This window comes from Macaca mulatta, chromosome 13, assembly GCF_049350105.2.
Source record: "Macaca mulatta isolate MMU2019108-1 chromosome 13, T2T-MMU8v2.0, whole genome shotgun sequence".
Classification (NCBI taxonomy): Eukaryota; Metazoa; Chordata; class Mammalia; order Primates; family Cercopithecidae; genus Macaca; species Macaca mulatta.
The window spans coordinates 19,142,697-19,170,648 of NC_133418.1; the positions used below are offsets into that span (position 1 = coordinate 19,142,697).

General features: G+C 42.2%; 1 protein-coding gene across 18 annotated transcripts in view; it reads left to right on the forward strand.

Moving 5' to 3' along the window:
• LIMS1 (LIM zinc finger domain containing 1) overlaps positions 1-27,952 on the forward strand; it is a 151,900-nt gene that overhangs the window by 38,838 nt on the left and 85,110 nt on the right. For 2 of the 18 annotated variants that reach the window (XM_015113087.3, XM_077958980.1), the window contains exon 1: positions 15,604-15,870. The exons of 11 other annotated variants lie outside the window; for them this stretch is intronic. The gene's annotated coding sequence lies outside the window, so the exon portion shown is untranslated. Of the gene's footprint in view, positions 1-15,603; positions 15,871-16,163; positions 16,484-27,952 lie in introns of those variants that run through there. 5 more of the 18 variants (XM_015113086.3, XM_015113089.3, XM_015113085.3 and 2 more) reach the window with 3 other exon arrangements.

Sequence of the window (27,952 nt, forward strand, 5' to 3'; positions counted from 1 at the left end):
AATTGCAGTTGTAAACTTGTAGTGTGTGCTAGCTTTGTTGCTGTTCCACAGCTTCCTGGGCCACATCAGACTGAGTGGATGCTTGCTGGTGCTTTCCAAACTGGTGAAGAACGAGGATTTTAAGAAATAATTTCTGGTCTATTGTTAAGTGATACTTCTGTAAAAGACAATTAAAATGGGATACTAGAAAAATGAAATTTAAAAAGTCATATGAATACAAGTCCCAGTTGTTTCTCTTTAGATTCAGCAGATATAAAATTTCTATGTACATTGGTAAGTTTCTAAATACTTATACTCAATTTCTGCACGGATTTTATTGCAGAGTGATTGCAAAATTTTGTGATTCATGAGCCACACTGAGCAACGCTGATTGGCAGTCCTGCTTCTCCCATTTTCTTCCCCCCCCTCCCCACAAGGGGTACAGTGATCTTTTGGCCACGCTTTTAGAGTTTTCCATTTGGAATATTCTGCAGCTTTTGGCCAGTTATTTTGGCCTAAGAAATGAAAAGAAACTTACAGTAGCTCCTGAATACTTAAGGATACACCAGCCAATGGGCAAAGCATTTTTATTTTTTATTTCTAGGTGACCCTCAAAACAACCCTGCAAAGTAAGTGGTATTAGCCCCACTGCAGGGATGAATTACCTCACTTGTAATCAGGTATTATTTAACAAATACTGCTGAATGCCTGGTAGAGACCGGGCGTGTGCTGGGCTCTGGGGATACAGCAGGAAGCAGAGCAGACAGAACTCTCCATCTTCATGGTGCTTATGTCCTTGTTGGGGATGGTGGAGACATATCATAAACAACACGTATGCCATATTAGATGGTGATCAACAGCGTGCAAGAATAAGCTAGAAAAGGGGGTGTAGGGTGCAGTAGGCAATGATTACACATTGAAGTTGGTTGGTCTTGGAAGTCTTCTCTGAGGTGACCTTGGGCCAAGATCAGGCTGAGGAAGAGAAGCACTTGGAGCGGCAGAGGCGACGTCCTGCAGTTTTGAGGAACTCACTGAGGTTAGGGACTCTTGTCACGCCATTCAGCTAGGGAATGGCTGGTAATAAATGTGACTTTTTCTATTATACTTTATAGTCTTTACTCACTCTCCATGCTCTTGGTTTAAAAGGTACCTGGATCCCCCTGCAAAAAAAAAAGTGGAAATCAATTTGGGAATGGGAAGGTGGAATTTATGTGTGGATTTTGCTTTTGATGATTAGGTCTGGATATTTTTCAAGGCTTTTAAATATCTTTTTCCTAAGGATACGAAGTACATGAGTTTTGTAATGGAGTTTCCATTTTTAAGTGGATGAATTTTCTCTAGGGGACATGAAGAGCTAGACAAGATCAGGGAAGGGGCTTTCAAAAGAGAACAGATTAAAGCTTTGGGAGAAAGGCATTGTTTTTGTTTAAGCACTTTGAAGTTAAGGATGTGTTGGTTATTCCCTGCTTATGAATGACCTGGTGCTTAGAGACAGCTCTCCTCGTATTTGACAGCAGCATTTGCTGGGGCCTTTTTCTTATCTGGCTGCTCTCTGCTGCCCAAGACTTACCTTCTGCAAACCCCGAGAGCTCTGACCCAAACCCCGAGAGCTCTGACCCAAACCCCGAGAGCTCTGACCCAAACCCCAAGAGCTCTGACCCAAACCCCGAGAGCTCTGACCCAAACCCCGAGAGCTCTGACCCAAACCCTTCACCCGAGGTCATGGCTGCTGAACCTCTCACTGCTTCTGCGCCCCCTCACCTCCTCCACCAGCCTTCAATTGGGTTAGAGAGGAGGAAGAGGAGGGATGATGACTGTTTATAACTAGTAAGTATCCTAGTCTCATTTGAGCTTGTACACTACATAACATTGGCAGGCAGGTATTACTGTACCTATTTTACAGATGAGAAATGTGAAACTCACTGATGTTAAATAATTTGTCCAAGGCCATCATTCCCGTAAACCAGAGTAAACACTTGAACCAAACTCTTTGGTTTCCATGTCCCTGATTGCTGCTACCCCGTCTCCTTTTTCAGCTACATTTTTTTTGATGAAGGAAGCTTTTGTGGGTTGGTCATGATTTTATTTATATGGAATTTACTGTATGGCTTTTATGGAAACTGTGTTCCAGGGTTGGAAACGTAATAAAGATTCTGCTTCAGATTTTTGGTCGTTGACTTGGGGACTAAATATCATTTTGATTTTTACAGTGCCTTGCTATTTTTTAGGCTGAAATTTAATAATTTGTAAAAGTGTGCTTTGAAATTTGGCAGGATACTCTTCTTACTTTTGAAGTATTACCTGCTGTTTCTCATTGTAGGTTATATTTCTTAGTAACAAGCCTGAACACTCTTGGGGTTCTCAATCTTACAGATAACTTCTCTCACCCTTTTTTTTCCTAGCTACTTTGTTGAATCATTTGTAACTTCCCCTACAAGGTTGGGGAGGATGGAGGAGGGGTTTTTCAGCCTGGGGTTATTTGTTTTTTGATCCTCTTACAAACATAGTTACATGCTCGTTAGAATGTGAGCTAACCGTTCTTCAAAAAAATGCAAAAGAGTTAATCAGCGTGGTGTTGATGACTGTGAAACCTGAGTCCTCTCAGTTAACTGAAGTAGTAGAGATTTGCTGCCCTTACAGATCACAGAGCTGCAGCCTAGCAGGTGCTGTTACTTCTTTGTTTAAAGCTGTGTTAGCCATCCAGATGTTTCTAGCTCTTCCTCTCTCTTTCATCAGAGAACATTCTTCTTGAAATTTAATGTGGAGGCCCTTTTGCTCTGGTGCATTTTCTTACTCCAAATTCCTGCATTTGTCACAGTCAGGCTGTTGGGCTAAGTGGTCTGGGTGAACACTGATGTTAGAGGTGCAGGGTTTGCTGCAACCCTCGTCTTGTTCTCCAGCTTCCTTTTAGGCACCGTTTATCTTTATTCTTGAAAGTATTTTATGTTTTGATTTGTAATAACTATTGCAGAAATCAATCCTAAGTCATCAGGGTTGTTTAGTCTTTCTCCTTTTGTGCATTTGTGTGTGTGTGCGTGGTAGTATTCATTTTGGCTGTTTGGATGGCATGCGATACAGCGTTTTTTATTTTGTAGCCAAAACCAAACCAAGAGGTTGGCAACAGGACAGAAAAAAGCAGCAAGATAATGTTAATAGGCACGTGTGCTCGCACCTGATCAGGAAGCAGGCACCTGGGGCCAGGATTTGAAGTCGTCTTTCTTTTCCTGGGAGAGTGGGGAAAGGGCTGGTCTTCATGTCAGTGTTAGTCTGGAAGCAGTGACAGAGACTTATTACCAGTTACGGGGTTTTCTTACTCATTTTAGTACTGTTCTTGCTAAGGTTTTAGTATTTACATATGTGAAAATAATTTTTTGAAGTCTTTAAGATCATCACCTTGACTGAATGAGAGCGAATAGGTATCAGGTTTTATTCATTCCTGTAAAAGGAATAGAATAGAACTTGTCAGAGTGGGTCTGGGTCAGTACCAGTTATGGGTCAACTCTGCAAGTTTTGTTTTGTTGAGACAGGGTCTCACTGTATTTCCCAGGCTGGTCTTGATCCTGGGCTCAAGCGATCCTCCTGCCTCAGCCTTCTGAGTAGCTGGAATTAACAGGCATGCGCTTCACCAGCTAACAAGTTTTTTTTTTTTTTGAGATGCAGTCTCGCTCTGTCGCCCAGGCTGAAGTGCAATGGCATGATCTTGGCTCACTGCAACCTCTGCCTCCCGGGTTCAAGCAATTCTTCTGCCTCAGCCTCCCAAGTAGCCGGGATTACAGGCATCTGCCACCACACCTGGCTAATTTTTGTATTTTTATTAAAGACAGGGTTTCACCATATTGGCCAGGCTGGACTCGAACTCCTGACCTCATGATTTGCCTGCCTTGGCCTCCCAGAGTGCTGGGATTACAGGCATGAGCCCCTGTGCCCGGCCACAAGTTAAAATGCCCTTTAGAGTGAGCCTTATGACTCACATTACAGTGGCTAAGAAGCTAAGGGACAAAGTTCCCAGTCTCAGAGGTTATATTCTAGTAGGGAAGAGTAAATAAGTCTCAGATTTATCGTGATACATGGCAACATATGGTAAATATCCAAAAAGAGGTACAGAGCGATCAGGATTCAAGGACAGGGAGAACTCCCTGAGGTAGGGGGGAAAGTGCCAACAGGAGTTTCTGACCATCCCAAACAGGGATGCGCATGGCTGCCACAGCTTCACATTTCCTTATACCATTGTTTGATCTTCACTAGTACATCCAAATTCCTTGAAAATGGGTTTTAAACTTCCAGAAAACAGTACGATCTCAGAACTGTGAGTGTACTCAGCACGTTTTATGATTCTTTTCTTGTGTCTCCCTTGAACCATAAGCTCGTTTGAAATCAGATTACTGAGTCTTATTGCTATTGCCTGAGAAGCTAGCACAGTGCCTGACACACTGCTAAGTCAGCGCTCTTTCGAGTTACTCTCTGAGAATTCCCTTTCCCTCTCCCACTTCGTGAACCACAGCTAATATAGACTCACTTCCATGACGAACCCGGTAAGGCCTAGGCCTTTCTTGCTGCTTCTGCATTTCGTAGCGCTTTGCAAATGCTGCCTCTGCTGTGTCACAGAATATTGCAAATATGTTTTGTGTGTACATCGCAGTCTAGGAAGTTACTCCGGGTTCTGCCTTATCTATCCTTAGGTGCCCCGTACCTATAGCAGTTAGTGATATGGTAGTCACTGGGTAAATATTCACTGACATGAAAATGGCAGTTTTCAATGTATATGTATTTGTTTTCTGCTTACCCCTGTTTTAGTGGTACAAAGTGGGTAAGGGCAGGTTAACACTTGCATTTGCTCAAAAGTTAATTTTTACAATAACTAAATGTTTTTACATTCTTAAAATGTATTTTACACTCTTAATAAACATGAATTTCTCTATATTGTAGTACTTTATTTTTTAAGTAAGAGAGAAAAAAGGTGCTTCAGATGTTCTTACAAGCTGCTTAGCATTTCTGAGAACTTAATAAAATGTTCTGGCTCAGCAGTTAAAAAATGAAAATCAATTTTTTCTGAGGAATAAAGTCTTGCCCATCTGTTCCCTCCTCTTACCATGTGACTGTTAAATGCTGTTCTGAGATTGTATGTTTTGTTTTGTTTTCTTTTGTTTTTTGAGACAGAGTCTTGTCTTGTTCTGTTGCCCAGGCTGCAGTGCAGTGGTGCGGTCTCGGCTCACTGCAAACTCTGCCTCCCAAGTTCAAGTGATTCTCCTGCCTCAGCCTCCCGAGTAGCTGGGATTATAGTTGCCCATCATCACGCCTGGCTGATTTTTGTATTTTTTAGTAGAGACGGGGTTTCACCATCTTGGCCAGGCTGGTCTCGAACTCCTGACTTCATGATCTACCCGCGTCGGCCTCCCAAAGTGCTGGGATTACATGCGTGAGCCACCGCGCCCAGCTTTTATGTTTTGATACTATAGAGAGGTATACAATAAAATTGCCAATTACTTACCATTTCTAATTATGATTCATTTTATCATTAAATTATTTGTAAGAGCTTATTAGCATGTGTATATGTAAAGATTCATTTATTTTTAATCTGTACATCCATTCACAATTTGTTATACTCTCTTTAAATGCAAGCACTTATTTTGAAATGGTTTTAAATGTTATAGTATCTCCACCATATGAAATAAGGAATATCTGTGCTTTCCTCTACTCCCCTTCTCTGAGATTACTGCAGCCAGAAGGTTAATGCCTTAGCTGAACTCTTAAAAGCATTTCAGTTATCATGAACTGAAGAAATGTTTGTCTTGGTTCACGAAATGTAAATTTTTTTTTTTTTTTTTTTTTTTTTTTGAGATGGAGTCTTCCCTGTCACCAAGGCCAGGATGGTCTCAATCTCCTGACCTCGTGATCCGCCCACCTTGGCCTCTCAAATTGCTGGGATTACAGGCGTGAGCCACCGCTCCCGGCCATGAAATGTAAATAATTTTTAAATCTAGTTTACAAAGAAAAAATGATGATGAAGGGATATCCTTTTTTTGTTCCTCAGTAATAAATTTAGTCTTAAATTTCAGGTTAGCATCCTGGATTTATTATCCTATATCACTTTTTGGTATGCATTCATGGAATTTTGTAGGCAGTTTCATGCCAAAGTGTCGTGTTTTCCGAAGTCCAATTTTTTTTTAACTGGTTTAACTAACATTCATTTTGAGATGATTCTGAATTTTGTAACAAAAACAATTTATGTTTGAATATTCACCTTTATTATTTTAAAAAATCTATTCTGTAGCCCTGAGATTTGGACAAAATGGTAATTATGTTGTTTTATGGTTATTAAAGCTGAATATAAAGAATTCTTATCGAACCAAGATGTCACAGCTCTTATAAGTGGCATGATTAAGACTATAATTTTACTTGTAGTCAGTGTACCTTCTACCACTATATAATGTTTCCAAGCATATGAAGTTATTACTAGTCTATATCTATGATTTTCAGTGATGTTAAATGTGTTTTTAAAAATTTTATTGGCCGGGCGCGGTGGCTCACGCCTGTAATCCCAGCACTTTGGGAGGCCGAGGTGGGCGGATCATGAGGTCAGGAGATCGAGACCATCCTGGCAAACACAGTGAAACCCCGTCTCTATTAAAAATACAAAAAAGTAGCCGGGCGTGGTGGCGGGTGCCTGTGGTCCCAGCTGCTCTGGAGGCTGAGGCAGGAGAATGGCATGAACCCAGGAGGTGGAGCTTGCAGTGAGCTGAGATCGCGCCACTGCACTCTAGCCTGGGCGACAGAGCGAGACTCCGTCTCAAACAAACAAACAAACAAAAATTTATTAATGTGTAAAATACGAGAGTGCACAAATCTTAAATGCACAACTTAAGAATTTTCACAAAGCAAAAACATGGTCAAATGATTTGGAGTATGAATTAATATTAAAATACAATTAATTTAATATTAGATGTCTAGAGGCTCTTGATTCCAGAGAAATACATTTTTTTAAAAACTTATGTTACACTTCCCTTAATACTCATTTGAAGTGTTTCTGATTTCCTCATTTGCTCATTTGTTTGGCAGTATTCACAGTGAGACTGCCCTCTGCCAGGCATGACTGGCATGGGGCACAGCTGTGAACAGGAATCATCACTTGTAACTTGAGGTCAGACTAAAGGACACAGGCAAATTCCTGTGGAGCAAGAGGGCCTTCCGGAGAACTTCCCAGAGGAAGCGACCTCTTGACCGAGTCCAAGCGTGGACGGGAATCATCCCTAGAAGAGTTTAGGGAGGACGGCAGGAGGCACCAGGCCAGGAGAGCTGTTGAGACAGGCAGATCTGCAGGGCTGCGGCCTGTGCAGCGAGGGCTGGAGCTGGGGGATGCTGGGTGGGCAAGGACAGCCAGGTTCGTTTTTACTGGGACTGTAGTTTCCTTGATTATCAACAACAGGAATAGACTCAGGCAAACAGAAGCTTAAAAGAAATTTACTGGAAAAATAGAGGGGTTGCTCCCAGAATTGAAGAATGGGCTGACCTTACAGGTCTCAGAGAAGGGCAAACAACTAGGGCTTTCCTGGCATCTCTGCAGAACTTGTGGGATTTCTCCATAGAGCGGTGCTCTGAGTTGACTTCCTCTAATTGCAGGGTGTTAGTCTCTACTCAGATTTCTAGTCTTTGAGAAACAGAATCTGATTAACTTAGTTCGAGTCCATTGTCCAAATGGACCAGGACCAGTCATTGTGGCCAGAGGATAGGAACAAGCACCATGCCTAGTCAATCAAGGTAGGTGACTGTTAGGTGGTCAGGACAACTAGATCTGTTATCTGAAGGAGAGAGTGGATGACATGGGTACCCATGTGGATGACATGACCACCCAGAAGGCAGTGTTACGGTAGCTCAGAGTAGAGGTGGTTTGGGAGCAGTGATTAGGAAAGAGTGGATGTTCAGAGACCAGTTAGAAGGCTGTTGCATTAATCCACATAAGAGGTGATGGTGCCAGAAGTAGGTGCAGCCTGTACAGATATAAAGTAGTAAATAGATTCGGAGACAGTTAAGAGGCAGAGAAAAAAGGACTTTGCAGCTGGACACTGGGAGGTGTGTGAGGATGATTAAGTTGTTGAAGATGACTCTCATGTTTCTGGCTTGGACTAGAACCATTGGGTCCATAGTGGTCCCTATTGCATGGAGGAGAGAGAGTTTCAGGAGGGGAATGGGGCTTTGATTCAGTACTGAGTTGGAGTATCTAAGCAGACCACATTTAATTTAAGAACACTTGGGTATGAACAATGCCTCCCCATTACTTGTGGGATTCCAGCTCGGCCATCAGGGCCCTCTCACTCCAGTATTGTGGCCTCTGCCAAGGTTGTTCCTCTCTTTTCGTGTCCCTGGGCTGCCAGAATCTTCTCACAGTATTGCCATGGAATTTGCAACATGGCTTCCTTCTGCTCCCCAAGGCAGGTTTGGGTCTGAGTCGGTATTGGAATGAGTATTGTTAAAGGAAGTTGAAATGAAGACCAGGCCTGTAGAATCTCTGAGCACACAGAACCAGTTAAGCCTTATATGTTACCTCAGCCTTATTTAAATTGCAAACCTACGCAGAACGAGTAGAGTCATTTTGATAAATGTTTATGTTAGAAGTAAAACTTAGCCCCCGCCAGTCATAAGCTGCCAACTAACATACGACTAAGTGACTAGGGGCTTTCCAACAAGGTACCTTTAACAAAAGGCAATTCTGTAATTTCAAATGAATCAAATAATTTATTTATTTTGCTTCTGCGTTTCCCAGTAAATACTTGTCTCTGATGTTTTGTCATTGGGACACTGAAACTTTTTTGGTCTGGTGTTCCCCAATTGATGAATTGCTTCTTACTTAAATAAATTCTTTAAAATTGTATTGTTCCTCAGATTTTTCTTTTACAGTAGCTTTCCCAAACTCAGAAAGGCCCCCAGACCTTAGGAGCTTTTAGGACTAAGTGCTATTCAGGGCTCTTTCTTAGATGTTACTGTGTTTAGAAGAGGCTTGCTATAGGCCGAGCACGGTGGCTCATGCCTGTAATCCTAGAAGTTTGGGAGGCCGAGGCAGGCAGGTCACCTGAGGTCAGGAGTTCAAGACCAGCCTGACCAACATGGTGGAACCCCATCTCTACTAAAAATACAACATTACCCAGGAGCAGTGGCGCATGCCTGTAATCCCAGCTACTAGGGAGGCTGAGGCAACAGAATTGCTTGAACCCAGGGGGTGGAGGTTGCAGTGAGCCAAGATTGCACCATTGCACTCCAGTCTAGGCAACAAGAGTAAAACTCCATCTCAATAAATAAATAAATAAATAAATAAATAAAGCTTGCTATATGCTGACACTGTTTTCTTGACAGAGCTTCAGATTGGGGACTTCCTTGATTAAAATGTAAAGTTGATAAATGAATTTAGTTACAGTGCTTTAATTTTAATAGTATTCAATGTTGTATAATATTAATGAGTTAAGCCAAACCCTGACAAGTGGTTCCCTTAGGTACTTTAGTGAGCACTTTTGGCATTAATGCTTACTGGCCTCAGAAATCCTCTGAGTCTGTCGTCCTCAGTGGATCTGGAACTGTTCCCTAAGGAGCAAGTGGGAACTTGTGGGGCATTTTTAGTTTATCTCGATGGTTTGAGGAAAGGGGTACCATAGGCACTAAATGGACTAAGGCCAGAGATGCTGAATGTCATGAAGTATTCATCCACAGGACTTTGATGCTGGTTAAGAACATAAGAAAGAAAAACACCTTTGTATAATGATGAACATAGAACCTAACTGTGTTTAGGTTGATATCTGTTTCAGATATCATCGGCTGGGCACAGTGGCTCACACCTGTAATCCCAGCAGTTTTGGGAGGCCAAGGTGGGTGGATCACTTGAGTCCAGGAGTTTGAGACCAGCCTGGCCAACATGATGAAACCCCGTTTCTACTAAAAATACAAAAATTTCCTAGGTATGGTGGCACGCGCCTGCAGTCCCAGCTACTTGAGAGACTAAGGTGGAAGGATCGTTTGAATCCAGGAGGCAGAGGTTGCAGTGAGCCAAGATCACACCACTGCCTGGGCACTCAAGCCTGGGCAGCAGAACAAGATCTTGTCTCAAGAAAATAAATAAATAAATAAGATACCATCATGAAGTACTTTTCAACAGTTTCAGTAAGCACTAAGTTTTCTGGGAATGCCATGAAATTATAAATTGAGTGAAGAATGAAATTTGCTTGGACTTTATGCTTTACTGACATTACTACCTATGAACATTTTGCCCTTAATTGTTCTTTCATATTCTATTTAGAAGCTCAAATCCTTTAAGACAATGTTTAGATGGCTCAAGCCTGTAATCCCAGCACTTTGGGAGGCCGAGACGGGCGGATCACAAGGTCAGGAGATCGAGACCATCCTGGCTAACATGGTGAAACCCCGTCTCTACTAAAAATACAAAAAAAACTAGCCGGGCGAGGTGGCTGGCGCCTGTAGTCCCAGCTACTCGGGAGGCTGAGGCAGGAGAATGGCGTAAACCCGGGAGGCGGAGCTTGCAGTGAGCTGAGATCCGGCCACTGCACTCCAGCCTGGGCGACAGAGCGAGACTCCGTCTCAAAAAAAAAAAAAAAAAAAAAAAAAAAAGACAATGTTTAGAATATATTTAAAAGGGGTATGTTTTTGTTTTGTTTTGCTTTGTTTTGTTTTGTGACGGAGTTTCATTCTTATTTCCCAGGCTGGAGTGCAGTGGCGCAACCTCGGCTCACTCCATCCTCTGCCTCCCGAGTTCAAGCGATTCTCCTGCCTCAGCCTCCTGAGTAGCTGGGATTACAGGTGCCTGCCACCACACCCGGCTAATGTTTGTATTTTGTTTTTAGTAGAGATGGGGTCTCACCATGTTGGGCAGGCTGGTCTCGAACTCCTGACCTCAGATGATCCGCCCGCCTAGACCTCCCAAAGTTCCGGGACCACAGATGTGAGCCACCACACCTGGCCCAAAGGGTTTTGTTTTTAAATGAGAGATGGTTAGTAAACTAATATTTTCCCAGGTGACATAGGGTATATACATAGAGATGAATATGGTGAACATTTTGGGTTATAAATGACTTTCATAGCAAGGACCTATGAAGAGTATATAAAGGTAGAAACACTGATTCACACTTGATAGATTGGGCAAATCAAGTTGGGTGAAATTATCCCTGATTTTTTTAAAGTCCTGGGAGGAAAAGATATGCAAGTATGTTGGGCATTGAACAAATTGTTTTTAAAAAAGATCTATGTCCATTCAGAATATTCTGTGGAAAACATTTATCCTGCTATTTTGTTGCTGTTTCTTTTTTTTTTTTTTTTTTTTCTTTTTTTGAAACAGAGTCTTACTCTGTTGCTCAGGCGGAGTGCAGTAGTATGATCTCAGGCTCACTGCAACCTCTGACTCCCGGGTTCAAGGGATTCTCCTGCCTCAGCCTCCTGGGCAACCGGGATCACAGGCACCCACTACCACACCTGGCTGATTTTTGTATTTTTTAGTAGAGATGAGGTTTCACCATGTTGGCCAGGCTGATTTTGAACTCCTGACCTCAAGTAATCTGCTTGCCTTGGCCTCCCAAAGTGCTGAGATTACAGGCGTGAACCACTGCACCCGGCTGTCATTGCTGTTTCTGTGTGAGACTAATAAAGGACAAAAAGAAGCATGGCAAGGGATGGATGGAAAAGGCTGGTTCTTCTCTCAGGGTTCCCAGAGCTGGAGATAACACAGGGTTGTAGCTCCATCTGCTGGAGAGAAGCAAACTCTCTCTTGCATAGTCTATAAATGAAAGTGATCTCTCCACAATCATAGTGAGCCAGCCCGTGTTTGCTAAGCACTTGCTGTACACTGTGTAACACTTTTTTTTGTTTTGTTTTTTTGTTTTGTTTTTTTTTTTGAGACGGAGTCTTGCTGTGTCACCCAGGGTGGAGTGCAGTGGCCGGATCTCAGCTCACTGCAAGCTCCGCCTCCCGGGTTTTTACGCCATTCTCCTGCCTCAGCCTCCCGAGTAGCCGGGACTACAGGCGCCCACCACCTCGCCCGGCTAGTTTTTTGTATTTTTTAGTAGAGACGGGGTTTCACCGTGTTAGCCAGGATGGTCTCGAACTCCTGACCTCGTGATCCGCCCGTCTCGGCCTCCCAAAGTGCTGGGATTACAGGCTTGAGCCACCGCGCCCGGCCACTGTGTAACACTTTGTCAGGCTTAGGGTAACAGAGGAAAAACATAGGCATGTTCCCTGTTCCCACCATGCTTAGCTCTGAGAGGCCTTCTGCTGTCAAGAAGACTTGTTTTAGCTGGTGTGCTTATGCATTCTAGGTTTCCCCCTAGACTTCTCCTTGGGTGACTTTTAAAGCCATGTAACCTCATTCTGAGCTTCCTGTTCCTTTTCAGAGGTAAGGAATAACAGGGCCCCTCCTATAGGCCTCAGTTTAGCTAAACTTTATTAAATATATAGTGTGTCCATTAGGCAGAGGCCCAAGGAGCATAAAGATGAGTAGGAATCTAGTCCCTGCCCACCACGAGGTTAGAAACAGGAGCTCATAAAAGGATCCTCGCAGAGTAAATGAGAATGTATAATGGGATCCCTGAGGAGGAGTGTGGGATCCAGGCAGGAGAGTCGACTAGGAATGTATGGACGGGTTTTCTGAGTTGTTTGAGGATGTGAGCATTAGCGAAGGGACGCCCTTCCCAGCCGAGGTCAGCGTGAGCAGCGGCATGGAGATGAGGGCCTGTGTGGTGTGTATGTCGCTCTTAGGCTATGTAAACTGAGCAGCAGGAAGTGTCCAGGGATGAGGGTTTGGGGACATAGATGGAGCCAGGTAGGGCCTGACGCAGTAGGTTCACACTTGTAATCCCAGCATTTCGGGAGGCCAAGATGGGCGGATCATTTGAGGTCAGGAGTTCAAGACCATCTTGGCAACATGGCGAAATCATATCTCTACCAAAAATACAAAAATTAGCCAAGCGTGGTGGCACACACCTGTTGTCCCAGCTACTTGGGAGGCTGAGGCAGGAAAATGACTTGAACCTAGGAAGTGAAGACTGCAGCGAGCTGAAATCGCTCCACTGCCCTCCAGCCTGGGCAACAGAGCACAACTCTGTCTCAAAAAAAAAAAAAAAAAGATGGGGCCAGGTGATGTAGGGTTTTGTATGTTACCTTAAGGGATGCTGACTGTCCTCAGTGCAGTAAAGAGTTTAAGCAGGGTAGTGATAGCAGGTTCCTTAGAGAGACCACTTACTGGCTGTGTCTGTTGGATTTGATTGAAGGGGACCAGGCTGGAGATGGGGACTCTATCTAGGAGGCTGCGGCATGCCTGCTTGGATAATGTTGCCATGCCTGAGAGAGGGCACATTAAGAGGAAGAATTGGATTTAGGCATAGTGGGGAGGGAAGTTTATTTTAGGCATCATGAGTTTGAGTCGCCTGTGACGATATCTGTATGGAGACATCAGCAGACAATTCGATGTATGATTGTGAAGTTTAAGAAGGTCCAGCTAGTGCCACTAACAGGGAGGAGGTAGTTGAGCCATGAGAAATGTTGAAGTCATCAGGGAGAATGTGCACAATGAGAAGAGCAAAAAACCAAGGTCAGGCTGGGGAGTAGCCATACCTACAGCCAGGCAGAGGCTCTTGCAAAGGAGATGGTAATGGGATGACCAGAGGGATAAAAGTACGATGGTCTGGAAGCCAAAGGAATAGAAAATTCCCAGGAAAGCGTCATTTAAAAATGTCAAATGTAAGATAAGAACTGAAAAATGTCCTCTGGATTTGGCTTCTAAGAGCTGACTGTGACTGTAAGAGGTGTTTCCAGACTGCAGTAGGTTAATGAGTAAATAGGAGTTGAGATAACTTTTAGAAAATGGTGTCTGAGGCTGGGCGTGGTGGCTCATCCCTGTAATCTCGGCACTTCAGGAGGCCCAGGCGGGCGGATCACGAGATCAGGAGATGGAGACCATCCTGGCTAACACGGTGAAACCCCGTCTCTACTAAAAATACAGAAAATTAGCCGGGCGAGGTGGCGGGCGCCTGTGGTCCCAGCTACTCGGGAGGCTGAGGCAGGAGAATGGTGTGAACCCGGAATGCGGAGCTTGCAGTGAACTCAGATCGCGCTACTGCACTCCAGCCTGGACGACAGAGCGCTCAAGGAAAAAAAAAAAAAGCAGCAGACGAAAAAGAAAATGGTGTCTGAAAAGAGGAGAGAGCTGTGATGGTAGCTGGAGAGTGACTCAAGATAGATTCATTTTAATGTAGCAGAAACTGGAGCCTATTTACAAAATGTTCGTGGGAAAGAACCCAAAAAGAAGGAAAGTGGCTGTCTGGATGTGAGTTTATGGACTGACATCAGACAGACCTTGTTGGGACTGAAGGCCTGAAGAGTTAAGCATATGGGTGGGAGGTAGTTGAAAGAGAACCTTCCAGATGATCTGTTTTCTTCATGAATAAGTAATAAGGTAGTATCTGCTGAGAGAAGAAAGGTCGATTACGGGAAGCCTCTCAAGCACAGTAAGTCCTTATGCAAGTGGTGCGTGTCTTCAAGAGGAGGGTTGGTGGGGCCCATCCATGAGTAGAGAAGTTAACAACAATGCCAGTCTGCCCAGGATGTTCTGCTGGGACACAGAAAAACACCCAGTTTCCTTCCTTTAGATTTTAACTGCAGCATCGTGAGCTGCCTTCCTAGAGGGAATTCTGTATTTTGGGGCTGTAGCTCAGAAGACTTCCATTCTCTTTCCCCTCTCCCGAGAGAGATCGCAGCTGCTTCCCAGGGTTTATGTCCATGACATAGGACTGTCCCTGCTGGGAATGGGAGAGGGAACTGCTTCCCACTCCAAAGCAGCCTTTTCACTTCCAGCTTCCATCCGCCTTCCACTCCCACCTCCCAAAATAAAGTAAATAAATCAAAGCCAGAAAAACATTCTGGCTGGAATTTTATTAGATTCAGTACTGTGTGAAAGCTCCCAAACTCGCTGTGATGGTTGGACTTCAGAATAAAGGTGAAGCCTGTGAGGTTCTCCCAGGAGTGCTGGGCAGAACCCTGAGTTTTAGAACTCCCTCTGCCTTTAGCTTGTCTTGGATGTGCTCTTCCACTCTTTCAAGCTCTAAATCCTTCCCTGCAAATAGTCACCTGCCAGGGTGCCCTCAGGTTATATAGCTTGTCACCAGCTCTAAAAGGGGCTAGTGCCCAGTCTCAGTGTTGGATAACAAGCAAAAGTAATGAGTTGTTTTCTTGGGATTTTTGTGTGTTTGGTTTGTTTTGTTGTGGTGGTATGTTTGTTTTTGTTTTTGTTTTTTTAGAGACGGTCTCCCTGTGTTGGCTAGTCTGGTCCTGAACTCCTGGGCTCAAGTGATCTACTTCAGCCTCGGAAAGCACTGATATTACAGGCAGGTGTAAGCCACTGCACCTGGCCATTTTCTTGTTTTTAAAGATTAACCTCAGGCCCTAGTTATGTTATCATCCTGGAAATGCCGTCATCCTAAAAAATGATTCCTCTATAATAAAGAAATTGGGTAAAGGAGCTTTCTTACTGTATTTTTAGTGAATCCAGGCGAGGACACCTTCATTCATGGAAGGGGAAGGCTGAATTAATTGCTCTCAAGTTCTTTCTTAGCTTCAACTAAAGATCCCCTTATTCTTCAGTGGAAACTTGGCACTGAGGAGTCCCAGGAGGTGACTCAGTCGGGTATATGAGGCCTTGGCACCACTGGCTTTGCTGCTTCTCTGCACTGTGTTTGTCAGGGATATCTGGGACAGAAAATAATTTCCGCTGCTGGGGCAGCCAGAGCCTGGCATGCCCGTCTCTAAGCTGGCCTGCGCCTTGCCACCGGAAGATGTAATGTAGAGAAGCTGCTTGACCCCAAAGTAGCATTCAGAGGGCACATAAAGAAGCTCCGTTAATTCAAACACGTAGGTATTATAGAGATCCAGAGGGCCAGAGGCTGTCATTTTTTTAAAGTAACCTCTTTCTATGCTGATCAGTTATTCATTTTTCTAAATATTTGTCTGCATGTTATATGTGCTTTCAGTAAGTTTTGGATGAATTTCTTAACTTCATAAAGTATATAAAACAACTTAGCAGGATATGAGTTATGACATTTAGGGGTGTTGTCCTATTGCTTCAGAACAGTGGGGTTTTCGTGTAATACACCATGTCACATGATTTGACTAAATACAGGAAAAAAAACCCTAAACTTGGTTTCATTGGCTCAAATATAGTTCAAGACAACGGAGGCAAAGCTAAGATGAGGAAGTTCTATACAGTTTAGGAAATAGGGGCTTTCAAAGATAATTCACAGTGATGTGAAACTGGCCTCCCAAGCCCTGATAAGTAAGTTAAATAAGAGTAGGAGCCCAGAGGGAGGTTCTTTACTCTTGAATTAAGAGAAGGGGAGCTGGAGGTGCCTCAGGTAGGGTGCGGAGGTTTGCAGAACTAGGTCTGTGTGTGTAAAGTGACTAAGGCGGGGGAGTGGAAGTTTAAGAGAAGAAATGGACCTGATCGCCTAAATCAGCCAAACACAGGGTATTGTTGTATTTCTGGATTTGTTTTCCTTATGACCTATCTTTCTCAGTTATTTAAGAAGCAAATCTAAAGGATGTTTGTTGAAACTCTCTATGCAGAACGGGTCTTGGGTGAGTTGTAGTCACCTTTAGCCGTGCTGATTAAAATTTCCCCCTGCTGCAGAGGTTATGATTGTGGTTCTTTTATCTTGTAGATATATATTTAATTATTGAAATATGTGAAAACTTTATGTTTTATTGGTTTGAAAGTAGGGTGGGTATGGAAGGGAAACTATGCCTTTTGTTTGCAAAGAAAAATTTAAAAACAATTGATAAATAGTATTTAGTGTCATATGGTTATGTCCTGCAGAACCTTCTATAAAAGACTTTAGCTTTTGGCATTTTATTACATTAATTTTTTGAAACATTATTTCTGCTGCCTAGGATCTTTGGCGGGGAAATGTACTATTTAACAATATGTTTAGTGAACTTTTGTCCTGTCATGGTAAGAAGAAAGCAGCTATAACTAAATAAGGAGTTACTCTTATTCATTAACTTGTAAAACTCTAGTTTAAAAAAAAAAAAAAAGAAAGAAAAAACTGCTGGTCATTTTTTTTAAAGTTTTGTTTTTTAATTGACACATATTTATGGAGTACAGTGTGATGTTTTGGTTCATATGTACATTGTACAGTGATCAAAGCAGGGTAATTAGCCAATCAATCATCTTAAATATCACTTTTTTGTGGTAACAACACTTAAAATCCTCTTGAGGTATTTTGAGATATACAATACAGTATTATTAATTATAATCACCTTGCTGTACAATAGATCACCAGAACTTACTCTTCCCATCTAATTTTGTACCTGTTGACAAACTCTTAGTTTCATTGATTCTGTTGTTTTTCTAGTCTCTTTTTCAATTATTTCTGTTCCAATATTTGTTATTTCCTTCCTTCTGCTAACATTGGGCCTCGTTTGTTATTTTTCTAGTTCCTTGAGGTGTAATGTCAGGCTGTTATTTGAGATCTTTCTTTTTTGATGTAGGTGTCTATTGCTGTAAACTTCCTTTAGCACTAACTTTTGCTGCATCACATAAGTTTTAGTATGTTGTGTTTCCATCTTCGTTTGTCACAAGATATTTTTACATTTTTCCTTTATTTTCTTTAATTTCCCCTTTAATTTTTTCTTTGACTCGATAGTCGTTTAGGAGCGTATTGTTTAATTTCCACATATTTGTTAATTTTCCATGTCCTCCTGTTAATGTAGAAACTATTCTAGTTTCATACCATTGTGATCAGAAAAGATGCCTGATATAATTTCACGCTTCTTGACCTGTCCTAGAGAATGTTTCATGTGCACTTGAGAAGAATATGTATTCTGTTGCTGTTGGGTGGAATTTCCCCTGCAGGCCACCCTTAAAGGAACTCTAATGCCTCAGACCTACATTTGGAAAACATTTATTAAGGGATGATTATTTACCCACAAAAGAATCTTTTACTTTACTACATGACTTGCCCTATACAGTGGACTTCCTATAGATTTAAATGTATTTGCAAAAGCATTGATTTTACAGTTAACCTTCAAGAACATTAAGAGTGATACTGATTGCATGTGTAAGGGATTCTCTTATGTAGATGTATGTTGTGTGTATGTACACATGTATATGTGTACATTTACATATGTAGTCAGGAAATAAGGAATAGTTATAATGAACAGGAGAACACAAGTATTTTTCATGGATAAGAAAGGAAACGTTGAAAAGAGGATGATCATTTTAATTTAGTCTTTCAGTTGATAAAAAGGGTTCATGCTTTTTAGTTTGCAAACAAGGCAGCACTGCATAGCTGATAGAATGAAAATAGGATAAAATATTCTTAATGAACATAAACACTTGGTGGTGTTTTTTAAAATATACAGAAATAAACATCAGGCCATCACAGATTGTATCAAGATTTTGAGGCTAACCAAAAAACGGGGAACCCCCTGTAAGTCTAAGAGATGGCACCATGGAGGTAGTGACTTTTGAGTTGGGCTTTGAAGAATTTGACAAATGATGGAAAAGAGTGTTGTTCTAGGCAGAGTTGGCAATAGCTTGAGCAAAGGTTTGCAGATCAATGTTACTTTCTGTTCAGAATCCTCCACTGCCTTTCCATCTCACTTAGAGTAAAATCCAGTTTTTATTCTGGGCTGCAAGTGCTTTCTGGATCTACCCCCTGCCCTATTCCTTTCTGTGCTGTGTTTTCCGCATTAGCCTGGAAGATATGTTAAAGCAGGGGCTTTGTTTCCTCTTGTTAACCTCTGTATTCCCAGTGCCCAGAGCAGTAGTAAGTGCTCAATAAATAAATGTTGAATGAATGAAAGAAATTCTAAAATTATCTACTGTGCTGGAATGTTTGAAGGATAAGAATGGCAGGGAGGGAGGGTGTATGTGGAGTACTGGTCTTGAGGGCAGTGTAAAATTTGGGGACATTAGGGAAGCATCTATGATGTTGCTGTGAAGTGTTTGCTAATATTACAGTGTAGAGAATGGATTAGAAGGACAAAAGAGCAAGATAGCAATACCAAATGAAAGGATGTGTCAGTGGGTCCTTCATTCAGTTGACATTTGAGTGGTTTCCCCATGCTAAGCACTGTGTTAGGTTCTGGGGTACACAAAGGTGACTGAGAAATGGTTTCCATGGGTAGTGCCAGATGTGTGAACATCTTGTAGCAAAGGACTGAGCAAATGATGTGGTGGGGCCTGAACCTGGGCCTTGTCAGAGGCGTGGGAAGGAGTCTGAAGTCTCATTGGTAGTTTCTTGATGTCAGTAGTTCCGAGAGTTCCCAGAAAAAAAGAGGAAGCCTTCAGTGAAACTTTTGTTTTAAAAAATTGATTGATTGACAAGGTCTTGCTCTGTCACCCAGGCTAGAGTGCAGTGGCACGATCATGGCTCACTGCAGCCCTGACCTTCTGGGCTCAAGAGATTCTCCTGCTCCAGCCTCCCAAATAGCTATGACTACAAACACGTACCACCATGACTGGGTAATTTTTTAAATTTTTGTAAAAACAGAGTCTCGCTGTGTTGCCCAGGCTTGTCTTGAACTCCTGGCCTCAAGATATCTTCTTGCTTTGGCCTCTCAACCTGCTGAGATTACAGACTTGAGCCACCATGCTTGGCCCTTTAAGGGAACTTTAAAAAATGTTTTTAGTTTTTTTTTTTTTTGAGACAGAGTCTCGCCGACATCCAGGCTGGAGTGCAGTGGCGCGATCTCAGCTCACTGCAACCTCCGCCTTGCAGGTTCAAGTGATTCTCCTGTCTCAGCCTCCCAAGTAGCTGGAATTATAGGCATGCACCACCATGCCCGGCTAATTTTTGTATTTTTGGTAGAGACGAGGTTTCACCATGTTGACCAGGCTGTTCTTGAACTCCTGACCTCAGGTGATCCACCTACCTTGGCCTCCCAAAGTGCTGGGATTACAGACGTGAGCCACCATGCCCAGCCTAGTTTTATTTTTTTAATACAGGGACTTAACAGTGATTTTAAATTGCATCTTGCCCAAAAGTTAGTAATGTGTTGATTGACCCATTAGTTCCAGGAGAAAGAGGTATACAGGAGCAGTGTTTTAACTCCGAGTCAAAGTGTCACTTCTGGGGCACAGTTTGTCAGAATAGTTACAGGATGAAATATTGATGTCCTGTAGAGTGCTTGATTAAAATAAGTGAAGTGGCAGGTGGGGAGGTATTTTATTTATTTATTTTTATTTTATTTTATTTTATTTATTTATTTTGAGACGGAGTCTTGCACTGTTGCCCAGGCTGGAGTGCAGTGGCGCAATCTCAGCTCACTGCAAGCTTTGCTTCCTGGGTTCATGCCATTCCTTATTTATTTTGAGACGGAGTCTTGCACTGTTGCCCAGGCTGGAGTGCAGTGGTGCGATCTCAGCTCACTGCAAGCTTCGCTTCCTGGGTTCATGCCATTCTTTATTTATTTTGAGACGGAGTCTTGCACTGTTGCCCAGGCTGGAGTGCAGTGGCGCGATCTCAGCTCACTGCAAGCTTCGCTTCCTGGGTTCATGCCATTCTCCTGCCTCAGCCTCCCAAGTAGCTGGGACTACAGGCATGAGCCACCACACCCAGCTAATGTTTTGTATTTTTAGTAGAGACAGGGTTTTACCATGTTAGCCAGAATGTTCTCGATCTCCTGACCTTGTGATCCACCCGCCTCGGCTTCCCAAAGTGCTGGGATTACAGGTGAGAACCACCGCACCTGTCTGTAGGGAGGTATTTTATACCCCACATGTTGCCACAAATGTATGGTAATATTGTTGGGAGAAATGGATACTTTATCAGCCCAGATGGGACATATAGAATCTAAAAAATTGAAAAATAACTTTTACCAATTTTTGTGTGTGGGAGGGGATGTGTGGAGAAGAGACAGAGATTCCCTTATAGGGCTTTAAAATGTGCTATGCTAAAAGAAAGTTTGTTTGCAGCCTGGGAAGACATTTAGACTACCTAGTTCTTTGGGTTCAACTGTTTATGGTTTTTCTTGTCACTTATTTAACAGTTTCAGAACATAAGGAGCATATTGTCACTTGTTCCTTATTCGTTGAGCCTGTTTATCCTTGAAATACTGTGGTGTAAGTTGAAAGACTACAGGTTTAAATTTTACTTCTGCCATTTGTGTGATTTTGAACAAATTATTTAATATCTGAGTTGTATATTCCTCATCTGTAAATGGCAATAGTATTTAATCTGTGAGTAGTGTATGTAAAAGGATCCTAGCTTGATATTTGGTGGGATCTAGGTGGCCAACAAATGTTCCCCTTTTTATTGTATTAACAGTAAAATGTGTATAACATTCACCTGTGAAGGACACTTAGGTTAGTTCCATACCTTGGATATTGTGAATAATGCTGCTGTAAACATGCGTGTACACATACCTGTTTGCATCCTTGTTTTCAGTTCTTTTGGATATATACCCAGAACTGGGGTTGCTGGGTAATGTGGTAATTCTATGTTTAACTTTTTGAGGGACTTCCAGTCATTCTCTGCCTTTGTTTTTTAGTTTACTCTGCATCATTTATGCATATCTCCTTTAAGATCCAGAATTGCTAGAGGTCAAGGTTGAGATCAGCCAAATTCACTTTAGTGCCTGGTAGTCTCATGGTTTTTCTCCACTTCCAAACATGTCCAAACCTTGTCCAAGCCTCCCACTGTCTGACTTCTACTGTGAAAAAAGCCGTTCTTCTTTCTTTTGCTTTTTTCTTTCTTAAATCTTCTCCCCTTCGATTGCCTTTTCTTTCCCTCACTAATTCTTTCCTTCTCACCTCCTGCCTTCTATAAAGGAATGCTGGGGAAAAGGTCTTGCAGGGGTTACTTCTCCATCGCCACTCTCAAGCCTACCCAGACCTGGAGTTGCTGTCTTTGTGAAGAGGGACATAGAAACAGAATGACATCCAGATGCTAGATAACATCAATTTACAATAAACTGTAAGCCAGACTTTCAGAAAAATTAGCACCTGTATAATACTAAAAAATGCCAAGTATTTGGGAAAGGTTGGGTGGGGAATGAGAAAATAGCATCATCCATGGGAGTAATTCAACTGTCAGGGCTGCCAGCCTAGCACGCTGCTAGCAACAGCTGGGAAGAAATCATAAAGTGAATTTTCCACAGACAAACCAGCCAGAAATAAACACCAGACTGCCAAGTCAGTGTGATTTCTTAGTCATAAAAGGTACTTTTCATTCCTGTAATCCTGATTGGCCTGGTCAATAATTAAAAGTCAACATTCAGTTTTATTTTACTTATTTCTAGGACCATTATAGAATCCTTCAGTCATTACATATCTGGTGAGACCTTAGTGATAAGTAAAGGATATCCATGCACTGGAGGGGAAGGAAGTGTTCGTATCTGAAATAGCTAGAATAGTAACAAAGCACCCTTTAAATTCAGGCAGTGGCAATGAGCTACTAGTAACAGCCCTAAGGAGAAAATGAGCAGCAGCCAGAATTTTGAGATTAATTTTAATAATTTATTAATGAATGGACCAGCAGGGAAGAAGTGGGAAGGATATGGTCAACAAGTGGCAGGAATGAAGAATTCAGCTGTGGGGAAGGGGTAGCTTTTGCTTAGAAAGTTCACCACACACGCCTGCCCTATAAGTTGCAGTGAATTCTGTGGAAGTGATTAGAGTGGAGAAGGAACAAAGAGGGTTGGAATCCAGACGTTCCATGACTAACCCCAAGATGACTAAACTGAATGCACCCACAGAAAGGGAAGTGACATTTACTGAGAACACATTTTATGCTGCTGCATGCTTAAAATGCTTTCTTTGTGTTCTCAGTCCTTACCAGTCTGTGAGGGGGGTTTATTTTGTCTACATTACAGATGAAGAATCTCACCTGCAAATGAAGAAAGTCGCCTGGCCGATAAGAGATCGTTTGAAATGAAAGGATTCCAGGGTTTCTTTCTACTGAGCTTATTCAATAAGTAGGGCCTATTATACTGTCTAGAATGGTGCTATCCTTTAGAAATATAATGTGAACCCCATGTGTAGTTTAAGACTTTCTGGTAGCCATTTAAAACAGGCAAGAAGAGATAGGGAAGATTAATTTTAATAGTATGTTTAATTTAACCCAGTATATCAAACTGTCATGTCCAAGCTATATACATATCATGTCATCAGCATTTTAAAATTACCAAGAGAATCCAGTGTGTACTTTAAAGTCCATCTGAATTCAGACTAGCCACATTTCAAGTTGCTGCATGTGACTACTGGCTACCAAAGTGGACAGCATAGCTCTAATAAAAAGGTAGAGAGACTCATCCTAAAAAAATTGAAGGTAGAGGCCCTGCTTTGAAGCCATTGAGAGGAATTATGGTGGGGAAAGAAAGCAGCTTCACCTGAGGTGGAAAGCTGTGTGGAAGGAAGGTACCATACGTAAAAGCAGGGCTGCTCTTGAAAGGAAAGAATGTGACCTTATCATGCGAGGACATTACTGACTGAAGGGCTATTTATGGAGAGCAGCAAGGTCATACCGACCTTTATCACCACCACCCGTCGTGACCACAGGAAGGCTCTGTGGTGTTGACTGCTAGATGCTGAACCGTATTTGGGCGGAGTTGCGAGGGTGCTGTGTCTTGGCAAATCTACTCACCATTAGGAGTGGAAACCACAGCCTTTAACGTGTGTGTGGATGTCATTCCCAAAGAATCTTTTCTTCCAGTGCCTTTTTCAGATGAGGAGGTGTGATGTGTGCTTGAGGAAGTAAGCATGAACCAACTACCTTATATGGGAATTCCCAGACTTCAGCTCCACCCAGACCAAGATAAATGATGGTTTCAGACTGCTATTCCAGCAGAACAGGGGCCGTCCTGTGTTTGTAATATTCAGTCATTTCTTCCATGCTTTCTTACTTTAAAAAATATTCTTGAAATTTCCGCTTGGTCTTCTTTCTCCTTGTGACTCTGCCTCCTTTATGGTCTTTGTCCCACTTGGTTGTTTGTTGCATTATACTTGGTTTATTTTGTTGCTGCTGCTGTTTTGTAGTCAACTATGTACTAGGAATCAGTGTACCCCCCAGGTCCTGTTCTTGGCGCTGAGCTATGGGACTTTAATTCGGTTCCTTCATCTGAAAAATGAAAAGGATTAGAATTAGAGTCCTTTATAATTTTTGGGGGCCCTCATTTTGCAGCTCATTTGGAGCCTCATTTTTTTATTGTGGTAAAAAACACATAAAATGTACCATCTTAATCATTTTTAAACTCGACAGTTCAACAGTGTTAAGTGCACAAGAAGTTGCTACTTATAATAAAATGTCAAATAAGATCTAGAGGCTTGAGGAGAACCTGAGGTTATCTGTGGAGGGTGGAAGGCTTATGCTGGAGTGGCTCCCTGAGAGCGAAGATCAGGAGTGAGGGAACGATCTCCCAGTATTCACTTGCAGAAGTAACTTAAAACTGCTAAAAGTATGTGTGTCAGGGCTTTGGCATTCTGTCCAGACATAGAAAGACCTGATACTGTTTTGACTTCCTGTGTCTCAGTAGCCATTCAGCAGCCAACATTTGTATAGTATTTTATCTTTCTCAGCTTATTTTTAATTAATAATTAATACTCTTAGTATTAATACAAATCAATTCGTAATTCTTACAAGAGTGTGAGATAAATGAGCATGTGCTGTCTTCAGTTGACAAAGGAGGAAATGAAAGGGTCTGAGGAAGATGAGCTGTAGATCACGCGGTAGCTGTGGAAGGGGCAGAGAAGCCAGAGAGTGGCTCAGGAGTCTGGTGATACATATGATGACAACATTTTAAAAATAAGAGGTGGGGAAAATCACTTTTTGGAATATTAACATAAATGTAAAATGATTTACAGAACACTTCAATGGAATTCAGTTAGGTCTCAGATTTTACGTTCCCCATTAAGGGTGTATGTAAAGAAAGGGCATGTTGGCCAGGCGTGGTAGTTCACGCCTTTAATCCCCAGCACTTTGGGAGGCCGAGACGGGCAGATCACCTGAGGTCAGGAGTTTGAGACCAGCCTGACCAACATGGAGAAACCTCATCTCTACTAAAAATACAAAATTAGCCAGGCGTGGTGGCGCATGCCTGTAATCCCTGCTACTCAGGAGGCTGAGGCAGGAGAATCGCTTGAACCTGGGAGGCGGAGGTTGCGGTGAGCCGAGATCGCGCCATTGCACAGCCTGGGCAACAAGAGCGAAACTCCGTCTCAAAAAAGAAAGGGCATGTTGGGCATGTTGAGGAAATAGGAGCTTGAAGTATGTGCAATGGTTCATTAATTTCCCTACGAAACCTTTTTTTTTTTTTTTAAGACAGAGTCTTGCTCTGTTGCTGGAGTGCAGTGGCATGATCTTGGCTCACTGCAGCCTCCACCTCCTGGGTTCAAGCAATTATCCTGCCTCAGCCTCCTGAGAAGCTGAGATTACAGGCACACGCCACCACACATAGCTAATTTTTGTGTTTTTAGTTGAAGCGGAGTTTCTCCTTGTTGGCCAGTCTGGTGTCGAACTCCTGACCTCAGGTGATATGCCCACCTCAGCCTCCGAAAGTGCTGGGATTACAGGAGTGAGCCACTGTGCTTGGTCAAAACATCTTAATTGGACCTTTTTTAAATTCACAGACCACTTTGAGACTCTAACACTTACGACCTTCATAGAAAAAAATGCACAAAGGCACATGCATAGAAAATTTGTGTGTAACGTCAAGGAATTCATGCCCCCAGTCCCTCCACAGCAACACATGATTGTAATGATGATTGCATTTCTGAAGACTTTTTTAAAGCCTTTTTTTGGATAGGAGAGTTAAAATGTGAATTCTCGATAATTGAATAAGCAGCAAATTCACTAGCAGTCACTAGAGGGTGATGTTTTCTAGCATACAACATCAAGTTCTTTCTGGCAGGTTGCCATTGTAGGTTCCTGTGTATGTGCTTGCTTGTATGTATGTCTGTGTCTGTGTGTGAGAGAGACAGAGGCACACACACACTGTCTCTACCTGCATAGCTAAAAGAATTTCTTTGTGCATGTTTCTTTTTTCTCCTTTTCACTTATCTGTAATACAAGCAGAAATGCTTTTTCCTCTTTTTTTTTTTTGAGACAGAGTCTTGCATGTTACCCAGGCTGGAGTGCAATGACGCAATCTCGTCTCACTGCATCCTCTGCCTCCCGGGTTCAAGTGATTCCCCTGCCTCAGCCTCCTGAATAACTGGGATTACAGGTGCCTGCTGCCACACCCAGCTAATTTTTTGTATTTTTTAGTAGAGACAGAGTTTCACTATGTTGGCAAGGCTGGTCTTGAACTCCTGACCTCGTGAGCCACCATGCCTAGCCAGAAATGCTGTTTTTTTAAAAGCCTTCTCCCACATGTTCTACAGATGAATTCTGAATGTTTTCTAATATATCCTTGTTTTTCATCATCCCAGGAATAGCTGCCAATTATGAGCACCCACTGTGGTTGGCTGTGCACTGGGTGGCTTATGAACTTTGCCCCTTATCCCTAGAACTGCAGCATGTGTTATTTCATAGGTTAGGACCTGATGTGTAAGTAGCTGGCTCAAAGCCCTCCATCTGGTAAGTTTGCCGGTATATCATCAGTTCATAGTATTTCCGTTTGAGAGTTTCCCAAACATTTCCTTATACTAGTTTCATAGTTTAAGATCTTAGATTTAAGTATTTAATTCATTTTTATTTGATTTTTGTTTATGATGAGAGGTAGGGGTCTAGTTTCATTCTTCTGCATTATGGATATCCAGTTTTCCCAGCACCATTTATTAAAGAGACTGTCTTTTCCTCAAAGTGTATGTTCTTGGCACCTTTGTGGAAAATGACTTCACTGTAGGTGTGTGGATTTTCTTTCTGGGTTCTCTGTTCTGTTCCATTGGTCTGTATGTGTGTTTTTATGCCAATACCATGCTGTTTTGGTTACTATATATATACGTAACGTATTACACTCACCAAACTATGGAGGATTCACCACCAGAGCAGGAAGCAACAGCCTGGGCTCCAGAGTCAGCCGCTTGTCTGTGCGCAGCGAGGGAGGGTCTCATGAAGTTTCAGTGCTGTCTGGGACTCTAGCTCTTTTTGTAACAAGTTGTTTGGCATGAGACCCAGTCACGAGTGCCCTTCGTGACTGGGCTCAAGGAACACAAAAAGGTCACAACTTGTTTTTGCGATTGTCTATTGTTTTTCAATAACTAACGTATAGGAATAGATTGAAATAGAGATTTCTCTGAAACAGCGCTGGATGAATGCCTCAAAGGGCTCACACAGCCTGTTCCAGAACTTGGTGACCATTGTTTGTGTCCATGTTCAGTTGAGTTCAAATATAATATTTAACTTTTCCTCCACACACGCCTGGCTAATTTTTGTATTTTTGGTAGAGACAGGGTTTCACCATGTTGGCCAGGCTGGTCTCAAACTCCTGAACTCAGGTGATCCACCCACCTTGGCCTCCCAGAGTGCTGGGATTATAGATGTGAGCCACCGCACCCAGCCTAGAATTGTTTATTCTATTTCTGTGAAGAATGTCATTGGCATTTTGATGAGGATTTTATTGAATCTAGAAATTGAGTAGTATGGACATATTAACAATATTGATTCTTTCAACCCATGGAATGTCTTTCCATTTTTTGGTGTTCTCTTCAATTTTGTTCATCAGTGTTTTATAGTTTTCATTGTAAGAAATGTTTCACTTCTTTGGTTAAATTAATTCCTGGGTATTTTATTTTATTTGTATCTATTGTAAATGGGAGTACTTTTTAAATTTCTTTTTCGGGTCATTCACTGTTGGCATATAGAAATGGTACTGACTTTTGTATGTTGATTTTGTATACTCCAACTTTACTGAATTTATCAACTGTAATAGTTTTTTGGTGAAGTCTTTAGGTTTTTCCAAATATAAAATCATATCTGCAAACAAGGATAGTTTGAAGACTTCCTTTCCAATTTGGATGCCCTTTATTTCTCTTCTCTGATTGCCCTAGCTAGCA